Here is a 13,373-nt window from a genome sequence, read left to right as displayed (position 1 = left end):
AGGGCTTTATATTGCCCTCTCTGCTCAATTGGCAGCCAATGAAGATCTCTTAACACTCCTCCTTAGGAGGGTCCACAAACTGTAGAACCTCTAAGGTCTTTTGTCCGGTATCTTCTTCTGACACTAATTGAAAGGGAACAGTGTCAGCCATCTCCTTTACAAAATTTGTAAAAGATATGTCCTCTAGGGGTGACTTTTTTCTGTCTTCAGGTGGGGACGGCTCAGACAAGATGTCATCTGAAGATATGTCTGTGTCTCTGTCTTCCCAAGAGTCCAATGGAGGGTGCCTTGGAGGAGAAACATGAGGAGGCATCGATGGCATCGGTGGCTTTTGTGGAGGCATCGATGGGGAAAAGAATGGTATTGATGGAGAGACCGGGATTCTCGGCTGAGAAAGCCCGGAGGGCCCTGGCATAGGTTCCGAAGGCAGAGGAGCCCCTGAGGCATCATTGTCACCGACTGGAATCAGAGTGATAGGCTGCACTGGAAGAGCTCCGATCAGAGCATCGAGCTTCGACATTAGGGGCTGGAATATTGAAAGGTCTGGTACCGGTATCGGCACTGGAACAGGCCTCGGTGAAGGCATCGGCTTCGGTCACGGCATGGGCATCGGCTCCAGTGGTGTTGATGGACGAAGATCCTGGAGAGCTTCTTTCACTGCTTGGCGGATAAATCTGTCCAGTTCCTCCCTTATAGCTGGTGAGGTCAGAGTAACTATAGGTGGTGGCAGAGAAGGCGTCATCAGCACTTCCAGAGGTCCCTGTGGTGGCTCGATGCCCGGCACCTTTGCAGGTGAGGAACATCTTGGAGTAGTAGGCCTTGATGGCTCTTGTAGACGAGACCTCTTCGGCTATGGCCCTCTCGGTGACAATAAGGCCTCTGGTGTCAACATCCATTGATGCTTATGACGATGCTTTTGTTTATTTTCCGTGGCTTTTTCAAGCCCGGATGTCGATTTCACCAATGCCGCAGACTGAGTCGGTGATAGCCGGTCTCCCTTGCCATCAGTGCGATGTTTGCGAACAACTAATCTTTTAGACGCTCCAGCCGGAGACGACTGAGTCGACATCGATGGTATAAGCTGTATATGGAAGAGATGTTCCATCTTCTCTTGTCAGCCCTCCTGCCCTTGGCGGTCATTTCAGCACATTGAGGGCAGGAAGAAACATTGTGCTATTCTCCCAGGCACAGAACACACTCGACGTGCGGGTCAGTGATCGACATTGTGCGAGGGCACTTCGGGCATTTCTTGAAGCCCGTGGTCATGATGAAGGCCGGACAGCCGTCGACGGCCTTCTGATCAAAAAATTACTTAAACCTGGATCGAAACGGGAAAAACTGTACTCACCAGCTGGTGGAGTAGGGAGACCCCTATGTAGGGGATGAAATGAGAGATATTTTTTAACTTTTATCTCTCAAAGTAGATGTGTGAAGAATTCACACAGGGCTCCTTCACCGCAATGCTAACTGCAGCGCGGAAAAACGAAGACTAAAGGGAGACCCCTGTGGTTCGAGGGATCATGGCATACTCAGTAGGCTCAGAAACTTTGACAGAAAGTTTTCCGTGATAGGGCTCCGTCCAGTGACGTCACCCATATGTGAGGACTAGCATCCTGCTTGTCCTGGGATAATGGATACCGGGCAATCTAGCTGAGCCTTGCAATCTTGATCTGTCGCGTTCTGTGTTTCTGTGCTCCTTGTTTTCCTCTCTTCCCCAGCTATTGTAAGGATGCATGGGAAAATGCCTCTAATTCACCAAGGTAAGCAGGTACATGTGAGCTATCTGTGGGGACTGAATTATAATGAGAAGTGATATGTTGGGACAGTAGCATGGTTTAAAGCCTCAATGATGGCATTGCTGTTCACAAGTTTCTACTGTGTTTATTCAACCATTTTTCTGTGAGATATTGTGCTTCCAGACTATGCTATGCAATTTTTCGGCTGCGAAAATGAGACTCCAACAGGCTCTACAATTCAGTTCTGGAGATGTCATTGAAATGGGCCACTAGGTTTCCCTTTGGTATCAGACTGCCAGAGTTGTCTATTAGTAGGACATATTTGTGCAATACTTAGTGGCCAATTTACTAAGCCATGTAAAACTTGTTCATTAATGGCGTGATTTTAATACACGCATTAACGGCCAGTTTACTGCACAATGTACTAAAGGGTGTATATCTTTTGGTGCAGGGGTGGCCAACTCTGGTCCTCAAGAGCCACAAACAGGTCTGGGTTTCAGGCTGTCCACAATGAATATGCATGAGATAAATTTGCATGCAGTGGAGTCGGTGCATACAAATATATCTCATGTGTATTCATTACGGACAGCCTGAAACCCAGACCTGTTTGTGGCTCTTGAGGACCAGAGTTGGCAATACCTGTTTTAGTGCAACAACATTGAACAATTCAGCACATCTTGCACATATATACAAAAAAAAAGCATCACATACTTTCACATTCAAAGAAAGTTTCATGCCTGCAATTAAGGTGCATTGTGTATTACATATTTTTTTGGCAGTCTTTAAAAAAAAAAAAAAGGCTTCTGAATTATTTTTAGCTGGAGCAGATAATAGTTTGCATTCCAAACTGAAAGTGGAGGAGTCAGCATACTTTCATTTGGAGTCTATTGTGAGCCTAGCTGCTGGTAACGTGATTATTTTTATTGGGTGCAATGTTAACAGGGTCATTTATTTATTTATTTATTTTTAATTTTTATATACCGAGGTTCTTATAGAGACTATAAATCACTCCGGTTTACATATAACGATAAACTGCCCAACAGAGATAAGGGGGCTTTACATAGAACAGTGGTACATATGGAACATTATAACTGGATGACAATTTAACATAATGATAATAAATAATATAGAATAGTTTTACTTGTAATTAATAAAATTATGTAATATAAACTGTATAATTTAAATATTTAACTTGGATATAGTGACATATTAACCATGCCAAATATAAATAATAAGATAAAATGAATTTTGAACTTAGAAATTGTAGTCCAGTTGCAGAGGAAAATATAAATAAGATTAATTTTTAGAACTCAAAGATTGTTGTCCAGTTGCAGAGACCTGAAGGTAGGACTTGGTATGGTGACCATAATTAGGGGATACTTCTTATTTGGAAGACTTTCCGTCTTGGTAGGATTGTGAGTCTGGGAAGGCTTGTTGGAAAAGAAGAGTCTTTAGCCTTTTTTGAACTCTTGATGATTGGGTTCAAGTCTTAGATTTGGGGGGAGCATGTTCCACTGGTGGGGGCCTGCTAAGGATAGCGCTCTTTTGCTCAGAGATGATTTTACTTGTTGGGCATGCAGTGATCCTTTGTAAGCGCTTCTGATAGGTCTGGAAGATGTGTGCGGTTGGAGTTGAAAGCTTAACGTGATGGGAGCTATTTTGTTTGTCGCTTTGTGGATGATTGTGAGTACCTTATAGAGTATCCTTTGTTTAATGGGAAGCCAATGTAGATTACTAAGGATTGGGGTGATGTGATCTTTTTTGTTAGTGCTTGTTAGAATTCTGGCAGCAGAATTCTGTACCATCTGTAATGGTTTGATCGTGTTGTTGGGTAGACCTAGTAGCAGGGAGTTGCAATAGTCGAGCTTTGATAATATTATGGATTGAAGTACTAGCCTGAAGTCGGAGAAATAAAGGAGGGGTTTAAGTTTTTTGAGGACTTGCAGTTTGTAAAAGCAGTCCTTCGTGGTATTGTTTACGAACTTTTTTAGGTTAAGATGATTGTCAAGCCATGCTCCAAGGTCTCTGACGTCCGGTGAGAACATGTTATTAGCGTTTGGTAGAGAGAAGCTAGAAGAGATTGTGAGTGGATCCTGAGAGACAATGAGCATTTCGGTTTTATTGGCATTCAATACTAGGTTGAGGCTTGAGAGTAATTCCTTAATGGGCTGTAGGCATTCGTTCCAGTAAGTGATGGTTTTTTGAAGGGATTCTGTAATCGGGAGAAGGATTTGAATGTCGTCTGCATAGAGGTAATGGGTAAGCTTGAGGTTTGAGAGTAGGTGGCAGAGAGGGAGGAGGTAGATATTGAATAGGGTGGGAGAAAGTGAGGATCCTTGCGGGACTCCTTGCTCTGTAAGGATTGGATGCGATTCTTTGTTGTTTATCCTTACTTTGTAGAATCTGTTGCTTAGGAAGGAGTGAAACCATTTGAGAGCTGTGCCTTTGATCCCTATATTAGTTAGTTGGTCTATAAGTGTAGTATGTTTTACCGTATCAAACGCCGCAGAAAGATCAAGTAGAACCAGCAGGTAAGATTGTTTTTTCTCCAGGTTCACGAGGATGGTATCAGTGAGCGATAATAAGAGAGATTCGGTGTTTAGTCGTTTTCGGAAGCCATATTGAGCTGGGGATAGAATGTTATGATCTTCCAGATATTCTGACAGTGTATTCATCAGTGTAACCCCATAGAAGCATTAGGACCCTATATTTCTTTCTCCCTGCCTAAGAACTGTTGAGTCAGCTGAACAATAATGGGGAAGAATGAGTATGTAAGTGAATCATAGATGTGGATTCCTTGTGATTACTGTCCACAACTGTTTTGTTCTTATCATGATAAAGAAGATGGTACCTGAACTAGGTGACTGGCTGCACACTGGAGTAGGTTCATCATTGACACTGAGGTACAGCCTGTTGGATGACTCCATCCATGTGACTGTTTCAGGTACTTAATTATCAACTGTTTTTTCTTTTTTTCAATGTTTGTTTAGACACTGAGACACAAGGCGGTTGGTTATTCATTATCACAGTTTTATTTCCTGTTGATACAGGCAAGAGTGTTGATCAGATGCTGTGGCACTGGGGCTTTTCCCTTTATTTTGTGTGAGGGTGGGGTTTGTATTTCACTTTTAGGTTTTGGGAGCTGGGTTGCTGATTGCGTTACGCCGGCTCCTGCAATATGGGGCAGTGGATATCTGCTATTCTGCTTTCTTTCTGGTTGCCTGGCTGGGCAAGATGAAATGTGGCTCGACTTTCAGAATGACCTGCTCCCATAAAAACTGATATAATTTAAGATTAATTTGGGTTTTCCTGAATATTGGTAGTGTGTCACTGCGCTCTGTTCTATTTATACTCTTCTATTGACAGCACCTCACATAACTTAATTAAATATTATCTATTCTTTTGTCTATGGAGGGTTACAGTCTTTCATTTCACTGCCTTACCCCCAAAAAAATCAAAAAACAAAAACCCAGCAGCACCGTCTCTTTAAGTATTTAACCTTTTCTAATTTTGCTATAAAACCATGGTGTGTTAGCTCTTCCCCCAGACCTCTCATGTTCCTGTGGTGCATGTGAGTTATGGAACTAAACTGACCTGTGGGATAAATATGGCATTCCAGGACCTACCATTGTTTCTTCTTGATTCATGCTCTGCGTCCAAGGCCCGATTTTCTGGTGGTTGTGTGATCCAGCCTGCTTGCGAGTGCAGGGGCGGCCACTGTCTCCCTAACATAATAGAAGGTCAATTAAGGAAAGCAGTGACTGGCGTCTCCCTTTTCATGAAGGGAGGGGCGGGAGAGTGTTTTTGCAATTAATCCCATTGTCGGCCTGGAAATGAGAGGGGATGGCAGAGAAAGGGCCTGTCCAGCCCTGAAGAAAACCACTATGAGAGGTTTGCCCATGATGAATGAGCTTCCTCCCAGCGTGGAGGGGGGGCCCTTAGCTGGAGCAAATCAGCAGGCAAGGCGGGAAGCAGGCAAAGGCCCGACTAACAAAAGGGGAAGGCAAAGAAAGAAGGAGATACAAGAGGCAATGTCAGGATTTATTTGCAGGCCACTGACTGACGTTAATGCAGATCTCACTGTCATTGACCCCGTGTCACTTCAGACAGGGTGAAGAGAGGCAGAGGATAACTTGTGAGGCCACTTGTGCTAAAGACAGCACCCGTGAGAATGCGCCGCGCGTATTCATCTGTCCTCTCGGCGGCCGATCCTCGGGCCCAGCTTCAGGCCAGCCTGCGCATTGAGTCTGCTCAGTATCTGTCTTTCCTGGCTCTCTCCCCATTTAGATCGCCCACATTGCTACAAGTGGGACGGGCATCTCGGGAGTCAGGCTCCCATCTCTACATGAATCCCCCCCTCCTGTTAATACATATTCCCTCTACTTGTGCCATCCAGGAACAATGCTTCCAAGCATCCCTGGTGGCGCTTGTTATTTGGGAGGGCTGTTTTCAAACTGTTCACATTGGAAGAAAGTCTGGGGGCAACTTTTAACCCATGGGCTTTGCCCCAGTTTTCAAAAGGAAGGTATGCAGTACTTTCACTTTGAAACTTGCCATGGATAAGGAAGTATGAGTGGTCCAATAGGTAATTTTTTTTTTTTTTTTTTTAATGGAAACTAATAAACCATGGAGTAGAAAATGTAATTTATATGCATTGCCTTTCTTCCCTGACCTAAACATACCCTTGGGAACCCCTCCTCTTAAGGAGGCTGAAAGTACATGCATTGTGGAACAAATGAGTAGACTTTTAATTGCATTAAGGGAGGGCAATATTCAAACAGCTGATTTAACATAGGTAAAATGCTTTTTAACCCAGGTAAATTACTTGGAAAATTCTCCTGTGTTATGTGCAGCAGAGATATCATCTCTGAGAAGTGAGGTAAACTGTATTATAAAATCATTGAGAAAAATCAAACCACCTGATCTGTCAAACACTATCATGTGACCAGATGTGAAATCTATCTGTTGTGGGTTTCGTGGACCCTTGGCCTGAGGTGGGAATTGACTCTCCCTGAGAGGTTGAGCCCCACCGTCAGGAGGCAAGGTGGAATGGAACACAGGCAACTGGACCATGGCTGTGGACCGGGAGAAAGGAGGCGTAGACGAGTTGTCTGCATCACAGCCATGTGATCGCAGACACCTGCACTGAGGCAATACTGCGGGTTGCCCCGAGGAGCAGGGTCTGAGAGAAACAGTTCCAAGTATCGCAAAGCTGGGCAGGTCAGGAGATAGGGTAAAACGAGAGGAAGGATCCCCAAGGCAGAGATGCACAGAGCAGAACTGAGGAGCGGGGAAGCGTAGAGACAGAAACTACGATATGGTAATGCCGAGGCTACCCCGAGGAGCAGGGAGCGTAGAGACAGGTTCTCTGGCAAAGTAGCGCTGAGGCTGACCCGAGGAGCAGGTACCCAGAGCCAGAGTCCAAGGTTGGAGAGCAGGGATCCAAGGCAGGAACTGCAGGTCTGGAGAATAGGCACAAGCACCAGAAGTACTCGGGGAACTCGTTGCCAAGTCGGTTAGCGTAGGCCAAAGGAGGAGCTTAAATATCTCAGGCTAGTGATGTCATCAGCCGGGGACTCCCCTGGAGTTCCTGCCATTGGGCCTTTAAAGGGAGGCCCGGTGGCGCTCGTGCACGCCTAGGGAGGGCCAGAGTCAGAATGTCGGTCGGCGGCGTCCCAACCGCCACGTGGAGTCTCGAGAGCCAGGAGGAACGCGGCGGTAGTGGCTAGCCACAGCTGCGAGTTCACCAGGAGTGGAGAGCAGAGCATGACATGACGTGAGTTGGGGCGGCCGACGGTCATAACACTATCAAAGCACAACATAAATAATGTGTGGCAAACAACAGACTTTTTAATTGTGAATAGTCACATTAGTGGTACATGTTTAAAGGCAAACTAGTAAAACGTGGTGTGAGAACATGCCGTATTTCGCATCAGGGCTGCATCAGGGGGAACCAGACCTTCCATATATCTATAAACCAAAAAGAGTAAACGAAATATCGAGCAGGTAGGCGAACACATAACTTAAAGAAGAAGAAATTTCTTGACAACAAATCGAGGAAGATGTACAGGAAGGAGGGGAAAGAACAGAGAGGAGGGACAAGCAGGAAAAGGAGGGGGGAAAGAGAAAATACATTTAAAATTGAAACAACAAAGCAGGTAAATGAAATATGAACGAATAAATCTATCAAATTGCCATGAGCACATCTTAAGGCAGTTTCAACAATACGCGGTGGCATTACAGTCTGTTCTAGATCCCCACAAATTCAGTGGAGGGTGACTGAACAAGCAATTTAAATAAGCAAAAATTGACATTTTTATTTAAAATATACACATTTTGTTTTATGAGTGCAGTGATTCCCCTTGGCTCGGCCCCAACAAATCAATAAAAAACCAGAATGACTGCTTAGGAAAGATTTCTGATTAGCTGTGCTGCAATAAATTAAGGCTAAACCCACAAACGGCAGAGGTACTATCAATTGGGGGGGGGGGGGGGAAAACCCAACAACCCAGTTACCCATACCCAAAAGGTGACTTTCAAGGGATAGCTCTCCTCTTCAGCTCCCAAATCCAGAGCCTGGGCTTCATGCTGGATACTCAGCTCACCATCAAAGTGCATGTCCTGTTAGAAACCAAACTGGCTTTCTTCCAGCTGAATCAATTCTGTCATCTCCATCCTTTCCTTGAAGGCCTGGCCTTTGCCACAGTTATCTAGGTTATCCTGCCTGGATTACTGCAACTTGCTTTGTATATTGGGTTTCCAAACAACCAACTTCTGCCACTCATACAGAATGCTGCAGCAAGAGTGGTGATAAATATGAGGAAATCTGAATCATAATGGGCCAAAAAGCCCTCCACTGGCTATCAAGTCAAGATTAAAATCTTGCTCCTAGCTTACAAGGCCCTCAAAGACTTGACACCACTCTACCTCAGCAGCCATCTCACTTCTTATACTCCCTCACTTTGGGGCCGAGGCAATATTATTCGCGGAAAGCGGGTGTTGTTTTTCAGCGCCCGCTTTCTTAACGCACGATGCCGAGTTTATTGGCGTCGGTTTTCATTACTGCAGCCGGCCGCTTATGAAAACAGAGATGATTTTTTTTTTTTTAACTTTTAAAAAAAGTACAGAAAAGCAGTTTTTTCTGCTTTTCTGTACTTTGTTTCAGTGCGCTCAGCTATTAACGCCTGCTCCAGGCAGGCGTTAATAGCGGAGCGATAAATGTGCGTCTGAGATGCACATTTATTTTTTTGCATTTGGAGTGAATGAGTAATAGCCTCATTCACATGCATTTGCATGTGATGAGCGCCAACTCATTCACTCCGCGTTGGACAAGCGTTAAAAAGGCACTAATCCCCCTATTGCATCAGGGGGTGGATTAGCGCCTATTTAACCCGCGTCCGACAGCGGGTTAAACAGTGCGCTCGGCTGAGCACACTATATTGCATCGGCCCCTTTCTATGCTCATTACCACAACCCTTGCTAGTTGTACTGACCCCTGAGGAAATACATATCACTACCACCAGAAAGAGAACTGGAATGCTTTGTCACCCAGATCTCCCATTTATCAAGAAACTATTGAAGTCCTGGCTCTTTGAATCAGTATTTGGTTCATAGCTTTAATGTGAGTCCAGAAATGTAGAACTTTGTTTCGTGTTATCGACTAAAATCACCTTTAAGCAATCCAAATGTGGGCAGTGCTCCACCTCAAAATATGAATACATTCTTGGTGTAATTCACTCCCAGTATTTCACCTATAGCTACTTGTTCATTATTTCCTTTGCAGTCACTAATCTATTAGACCTTTCCATATTACACTATTCACATTAATGCAGTATTTACTTCACTTTACCGTCTTGAGAATCCCCATCTATCACAGCAGTACATGGCTGTACTAATAGTGTACTGAGGTTCGTTGCACCTTCCCTATAGTAGATTCCCAGCCTGTTATCATACCTATATGGGAGCCCAGACCGACGTGCCACAAATGCACGGACGAGATAGCTCCAATGGACGTGCTGATTTGATGCCGGGGGGGGGGGGGGGAGCTGGGATGGCTGACAGTCACGCACAGGGACAGTAGTGCGAAGACTCATGACATCCTCATCGGCCACTGCTGAAGCTCTTGCCTCCACCACCACGGTTGCCGCCCCCCCCCCCCCCCCCCCCCCCCCCAGGATGGACTGACAACAACCGGAGCACGTCCCTCCGCCGCCGGGGAAGGGGGGGGAGAGAGCTGGGACGGCCGACGCATGCGCGGAAGAAATCTCTCAGCCAACGTAGTGAGTTGACGCCGCAAGGCACAGAGATCCTACCGACAACTGAGAACAGCAGAGAAAGACGGCGCAGCTCGCACGCACACTGCAGCACGGGCGCTGCCACTTCCCCAATCATGTCATCCGAGGTATAAGCCCCGAGCAATACACATCGTCATTTGCAAACTGCAAACCCCCATCCCATCCCCTGATGAACGGCAAGTACAGGAAAAAAACACAAGATCCGGCGCTCCCAGAAACGGCTCCCCCAACATAATCGCTTGTTTTCCGCAGCGTCAGCCCCTCCCTTCGCCACCGGAGAAGGGGGGAGGGAATAGGGACGGCCAGATCGTAACGCCAAGAGACATGAGTGAGAAGCCACAGTACGGAGAGAGGCAGTTCCCCGTAGCGCCATCTCTCGCCCTCTGCATTTCACAGGTTCAGCGGGGTAGAGCCGGCCCGGAGGGAGAGTACAACAGCATCCCATGCATCTCACGCCTAGCCTGTCACAACAGTTCCCTTCTTCCACAAACTCGCACGCAAAGTACAAGCCTCACCAGGGGCGGCGGGGGGGGGGAAGGAACGCTGTGTTGTCGTCACTCTCAAACACACAACAGACATGGGAACTTTTCAAGCTCTCGCAAGAGCACAGCAAAGTCTTCAGAGGAGAGGAAAAAAAAAGAAAAGCACGCTGGATTTATGTTTGGAGAGAGGAGCTGTGAGCGAGGTGCCGCGCATGCGCAGACCACAGTGCACTTACCAATGTCCCGCTCAAATTGTCTTTCAAGAGAGCAGCTGTCGGTAAAGTGCCGAATGCTGACTGACATCCCGCTTACGTTGATTTTCTATTTCTCTCTAAAATTGGTTAGCGTTGAATTTAGGCTACAAGCAAAAAGCAGCCAGACCTCTTAAACAAAGATCACTGGCTACGTGAATGAAAGTTGCCCCACTGCCTAATTCATACGGGCGGATTTTAAAAGCCCTGCTCATGTAAATCCGCCCGGATTTACGCGAGCAGGGCCTTGCGCGCTGGCGCGTGCAGAACCCCAGGACGCGCGTAGGTCCCTGGGTTTTTGGACGGGGCGTGTCAGGGGCGTGTCGGGGGTGGGGCCGAACGACGCGGCATTTTGGGGGCGGGATGCAGCGTTTCGGGGGTGGGCCCGGGGGGCGTGGTTTCGGGTCGGGGCGTTCCGGGGGCGTGGCCACGCCCTCCGGAACCACCCCCGGGTCGGGTCTCGACGCGCCGTGGATTTACGTTTCCCTCCGGGAGGTGTAAATCCATGGATAAAGGCATATAGGGAAAAATAACCCTTGCTATACTTAGACAATGTTATGTTCCATATTAGGAGCTACCACCCAAGAAAGAGATCTAGGCATCACAGTGAATAACACATTGAAATCATAAGTTCAGTGTGCTGCGGCAGTCAAAAATGCAAACAGAATGTTGGGAATTATTAGAAAGGGAATGGTGAATAAAACGCAAAATGTCATAATGCCGCTGTGTCACTCCATGTGTACAATTCTGGTCACTGCATCTCAAAAAAAGATATAGTTCCATGGAGAAGGTACGGAGAAGGGCAACCAAAATGATAAAGGGGATGGAACAGCTCCCCTATGAGGAAAGACTAGAGGTTAGGATTTTTCAGCTTGGAGAAGAGACGGCTGAGGGGGGGATACGATAGAGGTGTTTAAAATCATGAGAGGTCTAGAATGGTTAAATGTGGATCGGTTATTTACTCTTTCGGATAATAGAAGGACTGGGGGACACTCCATGAAATTAGCATGTGGCACATTTAAAACTAATCGGAGAAAATTCTGTTTCACTCAATGCATAATTAAACTGTGGAATTTGTTGCCAGGGGATGTGGTTAGTGCAGTTAGTGCAGCTGGATTTAAAAAAGGATTGGATAAGTTCTTGGAGGAGAAGACCATTACCTGCTAATAATTAAGTTGACTTAAAAATAGCCACTGCTATTACTAGCAACAGTAACATGGGATAGACTTAGTTTTTGGGTACTTGCCAGGTTCTTGTGGCCTGGATTGGCCACTGTTGGAAACAGGATGCTGGGCTTGATGGACCCTTGGTCTGACCCAGTATGGCATGTTCTTATGTTCTTAAGTATCATAAGAATGACGGCAGAAAAGGTCTAAATGGTCCATCCAGTCTGCTCAGCAAAATTCTTATGGTAGTATCTACCACATGGATTATCCCCATGTTTCTCATAAGGATAGCAACTGCTGCTCCATGCAGTTATCCTCAAGCCTTATGATAACCCAAAAAAATTTACTACTAGCAATATTTACTGGGTGATGAGCCTTCTTAAAAATTCAGACAGTGCTGCTTGACATGCTTTGCTTATGGACTTGGCCTTAGTAGCAATCCTGTGCTTCTTCCCTTATATCTGCATATCAGTACCCCATACTATAAAAGTCAGGGCTAGTGTTGATTGTCAACTGAATCTAATTCCTCTACCACCCCCATTCCCACCCCTGCCATCACCACCGTCAAAGCAGAAAGTGGTATTGTAGTTGCATCAAGGCTTATTGGTTAAGGGTGGTAATCCCTTGCCTTCTGTTAAGGGTAGTAACTGCGACTCCATGGGGGTTATCCCCATGCTTATCAGTTCCCCAGATCATAAAAGTTGGGGCCCTCATTGGTTGTTGTCTTAATCCAGATCCCCTTTGCAGATGCATCAAAAGCATCAAGACTTATTGGTTGAGGTAGAAACCGCTGCACCAGCAACTTACCCCCACGCACCCTTTTCTTCATTTCTAGTCTTTAGGGATCCACAGTGTTTATCCCATGCCCCTTTGAATTCTTTGACTGTTTTCATCTTCACTACCCCCTCTGGAAGAGCATTCCAGACATCTACCACCCTTTCAATAAAGAAATATTTCCTGACATTGGTTCTGAGTCGTCCTCCCTGATGTTCCATTTCATGACCCCTAGTTCTACTAATTTCTTTCCAATGAAAGAAATGTGTAGTTTGGGTATCTGAAGGTCTGTATCATATCTCCCCTGCACCTCCTCCCTTCCAGGGTATACATATTTAGATCCTTCAGCTTCTCCTCATAAGTCTTCTGATACTGACCCCACACCTTTTTTGGTTAACCTTCTCTGGACTGCCTCCAATCTTGTCTGTATCCTTTTCGAGATCAGGCTCCAGGACTGAACACAGTACTGTTGCAAATCTTAGTATCATCTGCAAATAGACAAACTTTACCTTCTATCCCTTCCACAATGTGCTCACAAAGATATTGAACAAAGACGGTCCCAAACTGATTCTTGTTGCACTCTTTTTAACACCGTTCTCGGTTCAGAGTAAGTTCCATTTACCATTTCACACTGTCTCCAGTCAGTCAACCAGTTTGTAATCCATTTCAG

At 45.8% G+C, this 13,373-nt stretch overlaps 1 long non-coding RNA gene across 2 annotated transcripts in view; it reads left to right on the top strand.

Moving 5' to 3' along the window:
* LOC115084026 overlaps positions 1 to 13,373 on the top strand; it is a 49,877-nt gene that overhangs the window by 28,191 nt on the left and 8,313 nt on the right. The window contains exon 1 of one of the 2 annotated variants that reach the window (XR_003854444.1): positions 4,352 to 4,680. The exons of the other annotated variant lie outside the window; for it this stretch is intronic. This is a non-coding gene — a long non-coding RNA (uncharacterized LOC115084026). Of the gene's footprint in view, positions 1 to 4,351; positions 4,681 to 13,373 lie in introns of those variants that run through there. 2 annotated transcript variants of the gene reach the window in all.

Source organism: Rhinatrema bivittatum, chromosome 2 (genome assembly GCF_901001135.1).
Source record: "Rhinatrema bivittatum chromosome 2, aRhiBiv1.1, whole genome shotgun sequence".
NCBI lineage: Eukaryota > Metazoa > Chordata > Amphibia > Gymnophiona > Rhinatrematidae > Rhinatrema > Rhinatrema bivittatum.
Note: the sequence above shows the minus strand (reverse complement) of the source record. Positions and strands in the feature narration are given on the sequence as shown.